At 36.2% G+C, this 15,621-nt stretch overlaps 2 protein-coding genes across 4 annotated transcripts in view; one reads left to right on the plus strand and one right to left on the minus strand.

Annotated features, from left to right (window-relative positions):
- The window catches only part of LOC145239899 (protein AMN1 homolog), a 48,900-nt gene extending 35,721 nt beyond the window's left edge, over nt 1-13,179 (minus strand). The window contains exons 1-2 of one of the 2 annotated variants that reach the window (XM_080103524.1): nt 13,052-13,179; nt 11,714-11,744 (exon numbers count right to left, since the gene is read on the minus strand). The gene's annotated coding sequence lies outside the window, so the exon portion shown is untranslated. The remainder of the gene's footprint in view (nt 1-11,713; nt 11,745-13,051) is intronic. The other variant, XM_080103522.1, reaches the window with a different exon arrangement.
- The window catches only part of LOC145239898 (alpha-tectorin-like), a 425,326-nt gene continuing 416,722 nt past the window's right edge, over nt 7,018-15,621 (plus strand). For both annotated transcript variants that reach the window (XM_080103517.1, XM_080103518.1), the window contains exon 1: nt 7,018-8,657. The gene's annotated coding sequence lies outside the window, so the exon portion shown is untranslated. The remainder of the gene's footprint in view (nt 8,658-15,621) is intronic.

Consider the following 15,621-nt stretch of genomic DNA (forward strand, 5'->3'; position numbering starts at 1 on the left):
TAAGGGTTATTGCTTGTCTTACTTAAGGGGGCGGTTTGTCAGGAGTTTGTTTATGTTGGACTTGAAGACGTCCAAGTTGTAGTCAGGTGGGAAACAGGTAAGCGGCAGAGAGTTCCACTGGCGTGCAGTTCTAAGAAAGAAGCTTTGCTCATGGAATCTACGTTTGGATTTAGGCACAGATAAAGAGTGGGGAAAATTATTAACAGTAGTTTCAGCCAGACAGGTGTTTCTCGTGAAAGATTGGCGAGGGGGGGGACGAGGGATTGGAGCTCAGACGAGCACCTGCCATGGAAATAACGATAAAACAAAGACAGGCTCGCAACGTCTCTTCTGTGGGAGAGAGGTTGCAGGGAAGAGAAAAGGGCATCCCCCACTAAACCACAAAGTCTATTTTGTTCTCTGTCAAGGCAGGATAGGCTGTTTTTAGCAGCTCCTGCCCAGATGTGGCAGCAGTACTCTCCATCCTTGGACGTACTTGGCTTTTATACAGATAGAGAATTGCATCAGTAGTGAGATATCTTCTGGAGCGGTAGAAGGATCCCACCATTTTCCAGCGTCCCTGGCAACAGATTTGATGTACATGTTCCGTTTGAGATCAGGAGTAAAGGTTAAACCCAGAAGCTTGTCAAAACATGGAGCCTCCCCAAGACGAGAGCCATCCATTTCAATTGATGCCAGATGGGGATCAGAGCGTTGATGATGTAAAGATAGAAGCTTGGTTTTAGATGCATTAAAAGTGACCAGCCACCTCTTCCCCCATTGCTCAAGATCAGAGGAGAGAGAATTAGAGAGAACTTCGTTATTTACAGCCTTTGATGTGTTGCCATAGATGGTCATGACATCAGCATAAATGTCAACGAATGATTTAAGTATGTGTTTTGGGAGATCATTGATGTAGATCAGAAAGAGAGTTGGGCCCAGGATGGACCTCTGAGGGACTCCAGCATTACTACTGTGGGCCTCTGATTTCTACCCATCAACCACTACTCTTATGAACCTATCAGAAAGAAATGATTTAATAATTGAGAAAACATTTCCAGTAATACCGTAGCTGGAAATCTTGTGAAGTAGGCCCTTATGCCATACCTTATCGAAGGCCTTTGATATGTCAAGAGCAATTGGCCTGGAAAGGAAATCTTTGTCAAGAGATTCACTAATCCTATGTGATATAACCGTTAGCACATCTGCTGTAGATCTTGCAGAGCGAAAACCATATTGCATGTCACTAAGAAGGTTGTTTCTGTTGAGGTGGTTAACTACTTCTTTATTTAATATGGATTCCAGCAACTTACTCATGACACACAGGAGACTTATTGGTCTGTACTGAGAGGTAGATGACTTTTCACCTGAATTCTTAAATACAGGGCGTACTGATGAGGTTTTCCAGGGTGTTGGAAAGCAGTTCTCCTTAAGGCAACGCTTAAACAGTTTTGTAAGTATGGGGGCAAGTTCTGGTTGGAGCTTTTTCAGCACTATAACTGGAATGCTGTCAGGGCCAGTTGCTTTACTGGAATCAAGGTTCTTGATTAGCTTGGCGACCTCACGCACAGATATTTATATGTTGCATAGCGTGTTGTCTGTTATAGGAGGAAATACAGGGAGTTGATGGTCATTGTCGCATAGGGTAGAATTAGCTGCAAAGTTCTTGGTAAATAGTCTGGCCTTGTCTGATGCTGACGAGATGACCTCAGGTCCATTGATGATAGTTGGGATAGAACGCACGCTTCTGTTCAAGATCCTGTTTGCTATTTGCCAGAACTGGTGGGAACCAAGCCGCTGCTCAGCTACTTTGGATTTAACAAACTGAGCATATAGCTCTCTTGCATGTTTTATTACTCTTTTACAGTGGTTGCTGGCAGTCCTGAAAGCAGCTTTAGCCTCAGTACATCTATTACGTTGGTAGCTATGGAAAAAGTGATTTCTCCACCCCATAATAAATATGCTATAATGGAACTTTTATCAAATTGAAAAAGTCTGGTTATTTTTAACTCGTTTAAAAAGCTGGTTAAGAAGTAATACCTTTAGGGTTATGTATTCACTTTAGCTAGAAGTAATGCATACTAAAAAAAAAAAAAATAAATAAGTAAAAAAAAAAAAATACAAAAAAGCCGCGTGTTTTTTAGTTCAGATAATATGCAAATATAATTTGTGAAATGTTCAGTTCCATGGGAGACTTTTTTTTTTTTTTTCGTTTTAAATATAAGAAAAAATATTGGTTAATAGTATTTTTGACAAAAAAAAACATTTAGGAGAAAGATAAGAAAACAAGACAAATATTAAGGATTAGAGTCAAACCTGTAATAAGGAAACATAAAAAATAAAAAAAACTAGACATGTTAGTGTTTTTAGATTAATAGGCTGCAAAAGTTACGAACAGAAAAGTTTCTTAGCTTTTGGGACCATAGCGTTTGACTTAGCTTGGAGACGATAACTTAAAGAGGACGAATGCCAGCCAGTCGGTCAGTCTTCTTTTATGCTGATATTTAAAGGGTATGTTGGGTGGCGGTCGGAGGGGGGGGGGTCTTGGTGAGTTTTGTATTTTTATTTATGTCTTTTAAATTCAACATTTATTATCTATGTAATGCCAGAATGTTCGACCAACCCATAATAACCCTTCAAACTTCCTTTAAATTCAATAACATATTTAAAATTATTTATTTGTTTGCAAAAAAAAAAACTATTTTATAAAAATCCAAATATATATATATATATATATATATATATATATATATATATATATATATATATATATATATATATATATATATATATATATATATATATATATTATATATATATATATATTATATATATATTTTATATATATATATTTTATATATATATATATTATATATATTTTATATATATATATATTATATATATATTTTATATATATATATTTTATATATATATTGTATATATATTAGATATATATATATATTAGATATATATATATTTTATATATATATTAGATATATATATATTATATATATATATTATATATATATATATTATATATATATATTTCATATATATATATTTTATATATATATTATATATATATTATATATATATTATATATACATATTTTATATATATTATATATATATATTTTTTATATATATATATATTATATATATATATATATATATATTTCATATATTTTATATATATATATATATATATATATATATATATATATATATATATATTCTGTACTTTCACCTAACAATTTAATTTTTTTTTTACAAAAATAATTGAAAAAGAGAAAATGAAAAATTGATACGCGTGTAGGAAATGGTTGATTAATTAATCACGTGGTTAATTATTCGACTTTTTTATTAAATTGTTAGACACGGAATTTTTTTTTTTTAGTAATTAGATTTTTTCATATTAATGCACTTATTGTACCGCAATATTTTTTTAAATTCAATTGAAGCGATATTTTTTTTTAGTAAATTGTTAGGTGAAATCACGTGATTAATTTATAGGAGGGAAATGTGCATTTTTCTCCTAATAATTACTTAAATAAACACAAGGTCAAACGACATTGCTTTTAACAAAACAATAAAAAAGGTTTATTTAGAAAAAGGCGAGATTGTATCTTAGACTGGAGAGAAATTAAGAATGTGTGAAATGTCTGTTTGAAGGTGTCGTCTGCCATCAGACTGCAGTTGTCAAAAAGTAGCAGTGGGAGGGGTGAGTGAAAGAGGTCTGTATATGTTGCTTGCTGGCGTCCCTCTGCTGGTCGCAGCTGAGAGCCCAAAGGGCTAAAAATAGTCCTTAAGGGGACAACTCAATTCAATGCGCCCTGCCAACCGATTGGTCAGTGCGGCCAAATCACTTTGGCACCGGGCATTGATCCGCTTATAGTAAATAGTTTGTTAACTGTTACATCACCCCCTGCTTAGGCGAAAAGCCGAAGACGAAAAATAAAAAGGTAGCAGTATTTAGAAAAATACAGAACACAAGGCAACGTAATGTCTGGAAGTTTATGTTGCTGAAGAAAGAATATATAAGGGATAATGAGAATAGAAAGTTCCAGCTAAAATTTCTTTTTTTTAAAAAAATAAACCAAATTTACAGGGGTTTAAATATACAATGTACATGGCGGCCACTACGTGTAGTAGTGATATAGTTGTCATTTTCAGTATTCACTTCAGGTGTATCATGTTTGAATGCAGGTGGGATATGTGTGTCTTGTGTTTCTGAGTCAAGAAAAGCTCTTTCAACTTTGTCAACAGATACTGTTTCTTTTTTGCCCCTAATATCTATGGTGAAAAGTTTAGAAGTGCGTGATAACACACGATAAGGACCAGTATAAGGCGGTGTTAGAGGGGCTTTCACACAGTCTTTTCTAAGAAACATGTGTGTTCATGAAGAAATGTCTTTGGGGACCGAAGATTTTATGGTCTGTTTCATGGGTGGGAGCTTACTAAAGTAAGCTTGCAGTCTGTTTATGAACAGAGCTGGATCTGACAATCCTAGTTCTATCAGGAGCAGCGTCTGACCTGGCAGCGATTGAGGTACTCCATAGCCAACTTCAGCTGGAGAGTATCCCAGATCCTCTTTGATAGCTGCACGACAGCCAAGAAGGACAACAGCTATGTATTCGCTCCATCGTTGCTCATCAGGGTAAGCGTGTAAGGCAGCTTTCAATTGTCGATGAAAGCGTTCTATCATCCCATTCGAAGCTGGGTGATAGCTTGTTGTTCGAATACATTTGATTCCTAAAATCCTGGAAAGTTCCTGGAACAGGTGGGATTCAAACTGTATTCCACGGTCAGTGGTGATGGTGGTGGGAACTCCGTAACGCGATATCCAACCTGATATAAGGGCTCGCGCTACGGACTCAGCCGAAATGTCTGTGAGGGGAATGGCTTCAGGCCACCGTGTGAAACGGTCTATACAGGTCAGGAGATAAGTAAATCCCTGACTGACCGGCCAAGGTCCAACCAGGTCGATGTGCACATGGCTAAACCGAGCATCTGGAGTGGTGAATGTTCCAAGGGGTGCACGGATATGCTTGTGCACCTTTGACTTTTGGCAGGATACATAGGAACGTGCCCAGGCAGTGATATCACACCTCATATTTGGCCAGAAAAATCTAGCTGTAATCAGCTTCCCTGTGGCTCTGCATCCGGGTTGTGTAGGGTGTTAAAAACAACTATACGATGAGTCAATGGAACAAATGGTCGAGGTGAATCCGTTGAAGTGTCATAAATGAAGTAGGCACGGGCAGGTATGCAAATTTGTAAGTTGCAAATTCAGGTGACGACGGATCCAACGTGTCCAAACTTGGCTGGTCTAAGGCCATCTGCTGTAAGTCAATATCCGATGGTGAGGACAGAGAATTAATGGGAAGGCGGGACAAAGCATCTGCCGCAGTGTTCTGTCCCTCAGAGATATGTCGGATATCGCTGGTAAATTGCAAAACAAAATCCAAGTGACGAGTTTCGCGAGGTGAATATTTGTCCGGCTTAGCACGCAGTGCGAATGTAAGCGGATGGTGATCAGTGTAGATCACAAATTGTCAGCCCTCGAGTGAATGCTGAAAGTGTTTCACTGCAAGGTACATAGCCTGGAGTTCACGTCCAAACGTGCTGTAATATTGTTTTGCCCGTTTCAGCTACCTCGAAAAATATGCGTGGGGTTGTAGTTGTTGTTGGTGCTGTTGTTGTTGCAACAGTGCACCTACAGCTGTGCCCGATGCATCCACAACCAGTGAAAACTGGGCATCAGGCACAGGATATGCAAGTAATGTGTGTGTTGCTAGTTTCTCCTTCACTTCTTTAAAGGCTTTTAGTTGAATATCATTCAGTGAAATCTGCTCATTTTTCTTCCTGTTACGTAACAAGTCAGAAAGAGGAGACAAGAGATCCACACAGTGTGGGATGAAGCACCTGTAGCAATTTAGCAGGCCGAGGAAGTGCCTTACTTGGCAAAGTGAAATGGGTGGTTTAAGGTCTTGTAGAGCCTTAACCTTTGCAGGTAAGGGAGATATACCCTCTGGGCTGATGATGTGGCCCAGGAAAACTAACTCTGAAACATCAAAAATGCATTTACCAGGGTTAATTCTAACCTGGTACTGTTGAAACCGTTCAAACAGTAGGCGGAGGTGAGTGACATGTTCCTCAGGTGAGGCACTTGCCACCAGAATGTCGTCTATGTAGTTATAGACTAAGTCTAAATCACGCACTACCTCATCCATGAAGCGTTGAAAGGTACTAGCCGCGTTTCGCAAACCAAAAGGCATAGTTAAAAATTCAAACGCTCCAAATGGAGTTGTTACAGCAGTTTTAGGGATGTCGGTTGGATTCACTGGAATCTGATGGTATGCCTTAACCAAATCTAGTTTGGAGAAAGTCTTACAACCGTGCAGTGAAGAAGCAAAGTCCTGTATGTGTGGGATTGGGTAACAATCGGGTATCGTAGTGGCATTCAGTCGTCGGTAGTCCCCAGTCAGACGCCAATCTCCAGAATGTTTCGGGACCATATGGAAAGGGGAAGCCCATGGACTGGACGAGGGGTGTATGATTCTCAGTTGCAACATATGGTTGAACTCTGCCAATCGCAGCTGAGATCCCAAAGGGCTAAAAATAGTCCTCAAGGGGACAGCTCAAATCAATGCGCCCTGCTAACCGACTGGTCAGTGTGGCCGAATCACTTTGGCACCGGGCATTGATCCGCTTATAGTAAATAGTTTGTTAACTGCTACAAATTATATAAGTCGAATAATTGACCACGTGATTAATTAATCAACCATTTATATTAAAATTAACCCAACACGTGTATCAATTTTTCAGTTTCTCTTTTTCAACTGTTTTTGTAAAAAAAAAAAAAAAAAAAAATTAATGGATTTTGTAAAAAAATTAAATTGTTAGGTGAAAGTACAGAATAGTTGCAAAACAATTCTGCAAAAGTACCAGAACAATTCTGTTCGTATTATTTAAATTTTTTTAAATTATAGAAAGTTCCATTTCTATATGTTTACAATGTAAATAAAAATGGGGTACTCATGCAGAGAGTGATCCGTGCTGAAATAATAACGTTATTATTTAAAAAGCCATTCTTAACATGGGGAGTGGAGGGTGTTTTGTACCTATTCTGTACTTTAACCTTACAATTGAATAAAAAAAAACATATAAAACTTTAATTAAACGTGGAAATACGATTTAAAAAATAGCGTGGATCACTCTCTGCATTAGCACCAAAATGGCTTACTGTTTCCAAGGCTACAAACCGGTGACTCAATATTTGTGTCCCTTTCGCTTTTGGTTTGGGTTCGAGGTTAATCGCCACCTAAACTTCAATCCTGCCAAGGATTCCACCAACCAACCACCTGTCAGTGAAAGTGTGCATTTTGTAGACCCTGAGACGAAGGCAACAAACGAACCACGTCGAGAGAATGTGGGAAGGAATCAAATCAGCAAAACCAGCAAGAATGTTGGACCAACCGGGAGCTCCTCCTGGGTACATATTTAGTTGTGGAGACAAAAATTCGAAAACGATCCTTTTTGTCTCCTTCATAAATCACATTTCCGAAAGCTACCAGTTTCTTGGGGAGTTTCCTTCCATTTCCTTTTACCCCCATCTCCCCTCTTTAAGAAAAGGGTACCTGTGTGTATAATTTGAACACGACGTAACTCAGCGTCCGATCGGCTTTGCTCGGAACATGACGTCATGCGCTCGGGTTTGATTGTAATGTGACGTAAGATGTCGATCAGCCAATCAATACACTGCAAAGTAGCAGACGAACTTTTCGAAACAAAAATTGGAAGGAAATAAAAATCATTAAATTCATTAAGCAACACACACCTTAACAGCCCTTTTCATAAAACTAAACAAAAAAATGAATATCTTCAGTTTGAAAAAAAAAAAATTTGATGACGCCGGAACAAGCAGTTTCATATTGTCAAGAAAAAAATTAATCGTTGGAAAAAACAAAAAAACAAAAAAAAAACTGCGTTTCTCATCGCCAAAAGAAGATCTGAGAAGAATGGATGTTAAAATTATTGTTTTATTCATTTTTTTTTTTTTTTTTTTTTGCTAGCAGCGTTTGTTATGCTTTTATAATCGGCGAAACTCGGCGGTTGCGGTTGACGTCGTGTTCCGAGCAACGCCGGGTGGAGATGCATGCGCATGCAATGCACCCCCAACCTCTCATGTTAAGAAAGGCTTTCGGTTTCGGAATACCCCCCCCAACCTCCCCATGTTAAGACGGCTTTCGGAATACCCCCAACCTCCCATGTTAAGGACGGCTTTCGGAATACCCCCCACCTTCCCATGTTAAGAACGGCTTTCGGAATAGGCACCTCTCCCCATGTTAAAAACGGCTTTCGGAATACCCCTCTCCAACCTCCCCATATTAAGAACGGCTTTCGGAATAGACACCCCTCCAACCTCATCATGTTAAGAACGGCTTTCTGAATAGATATCCCTGCACCCTGCACAACTTTCCGATATTAAGAACCATTACCAAAAAAAACAAAAAACAAAAAACATAATTTATTAATCTTTTTCTTGAAAAAAAAAAACAATGTTTCTTTAATTGTTACACAAAAACTTACAAAAATTTTCTTATCTGTTTTGTTTTGAACTTTTTCGTTGGAAAAAAATACAGAAAAAAACTCATGACAAAAAAAAAGCTTGTTACGGTAAGTCGTTGTTTCTTGGTTTATTTTATTTTTTTATTTCTTTTGTTCAAATTATGTTTTATGTTTCCTTCATTTTTAGCAGCGTTTCTTACGATCGGGCGTTGAGTTACGTTCGGTTCAAATTATGCACAAGTATCCAACAAGTATCCTCATCTTGAGAAAGTTCTTCCGGCGACACTGGTCACTGAACAGTCGTAAAAAAAAAAAAAAAAAAAAAAAGTTTTCTTGGAAAAAACAAGAAAAAACAAAAACAAAAAAAAATAACACATTTTTGGTTTTTGTACAGTTTAATCAAGACATTCAAAAAATGAAAATATCGAAAAAAAAAAAAAAAAAAAACCCCGGTTATAGTGTACGTATCCATTTTTGAACTGAAGATCTTCGAAAAAAAAATCACTTAATAATTGATTGAGTAGTTGGTAAATTTTTAGTTTACCGACCCCTCGGCATTTCCCTTTAATTTTCCGATTTTTCAAAGTTTTCAGGTATGCTGAAAACGAATATCGCATTTATTTTTTGCGCAAACAAGTAGTTATCCCTTTATGAAGACATTCAGTATCCAACGTAATCACTATCAATTTACTGGCGGCCATCTTGTTTTCCAATACCCCCCAAAAAAACTCCAGAAAATGGCAACTTTGCCACGCGTCACTGGAACGCCCCTCCCCACCACCGGCGTTGACGCAAAAACAGAAAAAAAGGAAGATTTTATTGGAGAGGGGGAAGGATTCAAAGAAATCTTGAACAGAAGGAAAGAACGTAACACAAGACCACAAATTAAAACCGTGTTTAGAGTAATATTTATTAAAATAAATTAAAATTAAACTTTAGAAAGAAAACATTATTTTACTGAAGGAAAATGAACATTTTTTAATTATGAAGACTCATTTCACCCTCGGAAATTCCTTTTTTTTTTTCTTTTTTTTACATGAATTTAATTTAACAGCTACTCCCTGGGGGTTTCTTTCATTTTCTCCGTATATATGTCGCCTCCTCCTTGTTAAATCGAGCGTGTATTTGACATATAATCGGTTGGTTTTTAACAGTATTTTTTCTAGTGTTTTATTTTTAACTCTTTTTCCCAAACTTACCGCGTCAAAGAGAGTCGGGCCACGGCCACCGAGAGTAAGAAGAAGGCCTGTTAACTGAAAAATGCATACAGGCAATGTAGGTAAGATTTGTCAGACTGTCAATACTATATGAGGGCCATTTGAAAAAGAGCAATAAAACATTTTTAAAAAGAAAAAGGAACACAGTTCGATTAATACTTAAACTGAACTTTATTCAATATAAAATATAAATATTATCTATGTAAAATTAAGTAATTTGGTACTTATGCAGAGAGTGATCCGGACGTAACTCACCGGACGCTCGGCTAGCCCCGTAACATGACGTCAACAGCCGGAGTTAGCCGAGCGTCGGCGATGTACGTAGTTCGACGGTTGTCAACGCTACGCGCATGCGCGACGCAAGAAAAAAAAATTCAAAGCAGCAGACGACAATAAGGAAAAAGAAGAAAAGAAAGTAAAACAGTACAGAATCAGATTTATTTAACAACAACCGTTACAATTTCAGATTTATTTAACGACCCTTAAAATTGCGTACCTATGGAAGGAAATATGAACTTAACATATTTGTCGGAAAAAATTGCAAACAGCAGCGAGCGGGTAGCAGTGTCAGAAATTTCGTGAAAATAGTGAATAATTCCACCCCATCTTTCCAAGCTTATAACTCCTCGAAAAATGTAATTCAAGCCCTAATTTTTTTTTCAATTAAAGGAGTAAGGACCAAGGTTTTATTTAAAAAAAAAAAACAAAACAAAACAATGTGTTTTTTTTTTTTTTAAAAAAGGTTTTAAACTTCGGACTTTACAGGTAAATTTCTAAAAAACTGATTTTTTTTTTGTTTTAAATTTGAATATATTATTTATTGACCTTTTCTCTTCAATTTGTGATATATAAAACTATTAAACATAAATTAATTATTTACTTTTTAATAGACATTTCAAAATGAGAGGCGTAAATTATTCGACCCCCTATCTTTCTAAGCTTATAACTCCTCGAAAAATGTAATTCAAGCCCTAATTTTTTTTTCAATTAAAGGAGCAAGGACCAAGGTTTCATTAAAAAAAAAAAAAAAGACAAAAAGAAAAAATGTGTTCTTATAAAATAAGGTTTTAAACTTCGGACTTTACAGGTAAATTTCTAAAAAACTGATTTTTTTTTTTTTTTTTAAATTTGAATATATTATTTATTGACCTTTTCTCTTCAATTTGTGATATATAAAACTATTAAACATAAATTAATTATTTACTTTTTAAGAGAAAGTTGAAAATGGGGGGGGGCGTGAAAATGGGGGGGCGTGAATTTAAAAAAAAACGTTTGTCTAAAATATTATATTCGGTTTATTGGAAAGAACATAAAATTTCACATTGACCCTGAAAATATCGTAAAAATAGAATCAATAGAAAAATTTTGATAGATTTTTAAAATTTAAAAATATTGAGTTTAAAAATTGAAAAATATTGAGTTCGGAAAATTCATTACTGTTTTAAAAAAAAATAAAAATATTTTTATTACTTTTAAAACAACTGTAATAGTTTATTTTGGAAGTATAATCCATAAAGAAAATAAATAACCCACTTTTAACAGAGAAATTACGAGATTTTTATATTGTATTCGCAGTTTCGTGTTAGGGGTGTCAAAAATTCCTACAAAAATTCTGTCCTGGAATTTTGTCAGGAAAGGAGTTTGCTTGCAAAAAAGAAAACCTGTCCCTCATAGTCGTGTGATGCCCTCCAACAGTCTGAGGAAATACCAACAGTAAATATTCCTCGCATTTTTCTTTTACCAGGTTTTTCCTTAACCCTAACCACCCCAAAAAAAAAAAAAAAAAAAAAAAACATGTTTTACACAAAAAAAAAAAACAGTTTGCTTGTTACTTTTTCTTTCGCTGTTTATTCTTAAAAAATAAAAAAATAACCCTAACCCTAAAAAAAAACACCCCCCCCCAAAAAAAAAACATGTTTTGTAAAAAAAACAAATTTTGCTTGTTACCTTTTTTTCGCTGTTTCTTCTTCTTCTTCTTCTTCAAAAAAAAAAAAAACATAACTTTCTTGTATATAAAAAACACTTTACATTTACAAAAAAAAAAAAAAAAAAAATACAAAAAACATTTGTTTTCCGTTACAGTAAATAAAAGTTTTAACAAATTTTACATTAAGGTAGGTTTCTCTTTTCTTGTTATGTTTTCCTCGCCGACGCTCGGCTAACTCCGGCTGTTGACGTCGTTTTACGGGGCAAGCCGAGCGTCCGGTGAGTTACGTCCGGATCACTCTCTGCATAAGTACCAGTAATTTCAAAGCAATATACAATTTAAGGTACTCCTGCAGTATTTTACCCACCGATTTCACGATCTTAGCCGAGCGTTGATCGACATCCGTCGGAAAACGCCGGAACATGGCGAGCGGTACGATACTCTATCAGCCAATCAGGGCGCTTCAAACGAACGCGCAGCAGACGAATAATTTTCATTGAAATTACACACATAGCGTTTCATTTCAGTTATTTTATTGTTCAAAGTAAAAATACACAGCCTTTCATTTCAGCTATTTAATTTAGCGATAAAAAAAACCCCGGGAGCTGTTGGAAACATATTTATGCGAATTTATGTGGAGACAAAAATTTGGACACAACCCTTTTGTCTCCATAATAAATCAAATCGCGGAAGGCTACCCGGTTGGGAAGGAGCTTCTTCTTTCCACATCCTCTGAAAACCCTTTGCTCCCTACTTTTTGCCTCTACAGTCAGTAGAAAATCTTCCAGTCGGAACTAAAGATAAACAGTAATTGTTGTGTCCCCCCCCCCTACAAACATTACTGAAAAAAAAAAAAAAAAACAAAACATTGTTGTTACTGTTTAATAACGTTTTGTTAAAAACAAACAAGAAAAACAAAAAACATTGAAGTGTTTATTACTGTTGCTTATCCCCCCCCCCCCCAAAAAAAAAGCTATCGGAAAACAAAATGAACCAAAAAAAAAAAAAAAAATATTCAACAAAATAAATTTATTTTACTTTAAAAAAAACTTACGGTAAGTGTTTGTGATTTATTTTATCCAAATTTTTTGTATTAATTTTATCCATTTTGTTGTGTGTGTGTGTAATATCTTTTCCTTGTAATGTTGTTGCTATTCACATACTTTTAGCGTTCTTGCACCGTAGCTCCGAATTCTCGGCTTTCGTCGGCGTTAACGCCAAAAGCGTTCGTCAACGCTCGGCTAAGATCGTGAAATCGGTGGGTAAAATACTGCAGGAGTACCTAAAAAATAAATAAATAAAATGAAATATTTGACTTTCTCCGATAAAAATAAAAGTTCAAACACGAATTCACTTACGATATTTTGATTAAAATTATCCCAAATGTGCAATTATAATAATTGTTTTCTGAATGGAGAATTGTTCTTTTTCTTTAGAACATACATGGACAATCGGTAACACATATTGGTAGCCATATTTTTTTATGCCTGTTAGCATGACCACGTGGCTGAATACCGGAAGCTGTCTATACCTACAACTTAATTAGGAAGTGACGTTACGCTGTCATATGCATCGGCCTTCTTTCTCGGTAGCCACGGTAAAATGTTCAGAAAAACAATTGAATGTCTTCTGTTTTTTTTTTGGGGGGGGGGGGTCACCCTGTAATTGTAAGGTGGAAGCACAGAATAGTTACAAAACACCTACCCATGTTAAGAATGGCTTTCAAAAAATAACATTATTACAGTACCAAAAAATACATAAGAACCCAAAATTTTATTTTTATTGTTCAATGTTTTTAATGTTAAATTATAAAATAAAATATATTTAATCATTTTAAAACTTCATCTTGCAATATTTACGTTACGCTGTCATATGCATCGGCCTTCTTTCTCCGTAGCCACGGTCGGGCGCCATTTTTTACTTTCCAATACATCGGTAAACACTGTATGTTTTTAGAGCTGAATAAACATGTTACATTAAATAAAAACACTAAAAACATATCTAGTTATGTAGAAAAGTAACGTATTTTGCCTTTGATAACATTTATTTGTTTTTTGACAACTTTTTCGAATCTGTGCACAGTAATACAAACCCTTATTTAAAATTTAAGACATTAAATTATAACCCGTTTATGCAGGGTCCACCTTTCCCGTGTAATGCCAAAAACGGTTTATGTCAAAGATCGAAAATTAAAGTCAACGCACAACTTGCCCTTAAAATGACCATTTTTATAGATTTTCGGTTTTGTTATGAACGAATATCACATTCAAAATTGGGGAAGGCAGGAGATTCAATTATAGAACTTGTATAGTTTTTAACAGGTGCTTCTGCAGTTGGTGTATTATCGACATTGACTTTTTTTTCTTTTTTATCATAAAAATAATTGTTTAATCATGTGCATGATTTCTTTTGAAAAAGTGAGTGAACCGGGTGAGAAAAAACAAGAAAAGAGGAAATGAAATAAAAAAAAAAATAGTTAATGCTTTGACTTATCTCCATAAATTAAAAATTTATGTAGAAGAAAAGATTTGTCTGTTTCACTTCGAATGAACAGATATCTTGACAGGTACTGAGGTACTCTGACCGAATGCCAGGCCTCCTGGCTCACTCTTTAATATCTCGCCAGTGACGTTCGATATTTTGTGTATGTATAGTAGGGTCTGTACGAGCCCTTTTCTTGTCTCGCACAAAAACACGCGTTCACATCTCAAGCCATTTTTCTTGTCACACACATACACGCACATGTACACACACGTAGATATATTCACGTTCACGTACATACACCCACATTCACGTGCATACACACACACACGCTAATGTACACACATGTACACACACATACGTGCACATGTACGCACACATAGGCAACGTCACTTCCCCTTTGAAGGAAATCCACACATGCGCAAAAGACCACCGGAAACACCTATAAAAGCAAGAAAGCTGAGCTGTTCCTTCCTTTTTCGATTTGCCTTCCGAGCTGAGCGGTCGATGGACCTCACGCCACCTGCTACTGTGTGTTGGGCATGAGTCAACAGACAGTACGTACGCCTTACATTCTTTCTATCTCCAAACTGGATTGACTTTCTCTCTTTCTCTCTCTCTCTATACAACAATAGACTTTCCCTCTCACCAGCTAACAGCGAGAGACGCACGCCAAACTGGATTGACTTTCTCACTCTTGTGATAATCCTTATGGTAAGTAACCGATACTTGCTAGATATCGGTTATTACCATAGTGAGGTTGTAGGATGGACGGAGATTGAAGAGAGAGAGAAAACGAACGAGGAATATCGTGCTCGGTGGATATCAGACTGACCACTACCCCGGATGTCGCCAGGGGCCGTAACTCCTGTGACACCTGCGGTGGCCTCCCTTTATTTGGTAAAGACATTACAATGCTCTCTTTTTTTTTTTTTTTTTTTTTTTTTAAAGTTTATTTTATTATTATTATTTTTTTTTTATATTCATCAAGGAGTTTGTTCATGCGTGGTGTGACTGGAGTGTTTGCGTTGCTGGGTTGGAGGGAAGCATCTGTCAACCTAAGGGAAAGAAAATGATAATTATGCATTATTATGTATAGGGGTATTTGTAGCATTTAGCAATCAAATCTTTTGGGTGGCCGTCTTGTGCGGCCTGAGCGTCTGAGGTTTGAAGAGTGTTGTCCCTGGTTTTCTTTAGATTTTGGTGATGCTGTCACATGCATGTGTCCCTCATCTTCAGATGAAGAGTATTCAGGTGGGTCATGTGTGAGGTTTCTTAGTGGCTTAGGGATTTTTTTGAAGAAGCTGGCATTTCTTGTAATTTGGTTGCCCTTGTGTGTGGCAGTAATCATGGATCCCTTTTTTTTTTGTTATGGTTAATGGGTTAGGTTGATAGGGGGTGTGTGCCTTTGAAGTGTGGTCGCTTTTTACAACGACGGTGTCACCCA

The sequence above is a fragment of the Euprymna scolopes genome, chromosome 19 (genome assembly GCF_053919585.1).
Source record: "Euprymna scolopes isolate OS-2025 chromosome 19, ASM5391958v1, whole genome shotgun sequence".
In the NCBI taxonomy this organism is placed as follows: Eukaryota; Metazoa; Mollusca; class Cephalopoda; order Sepiida; family Sepiolidae; genus Euprymna; species Euprymna scolopes.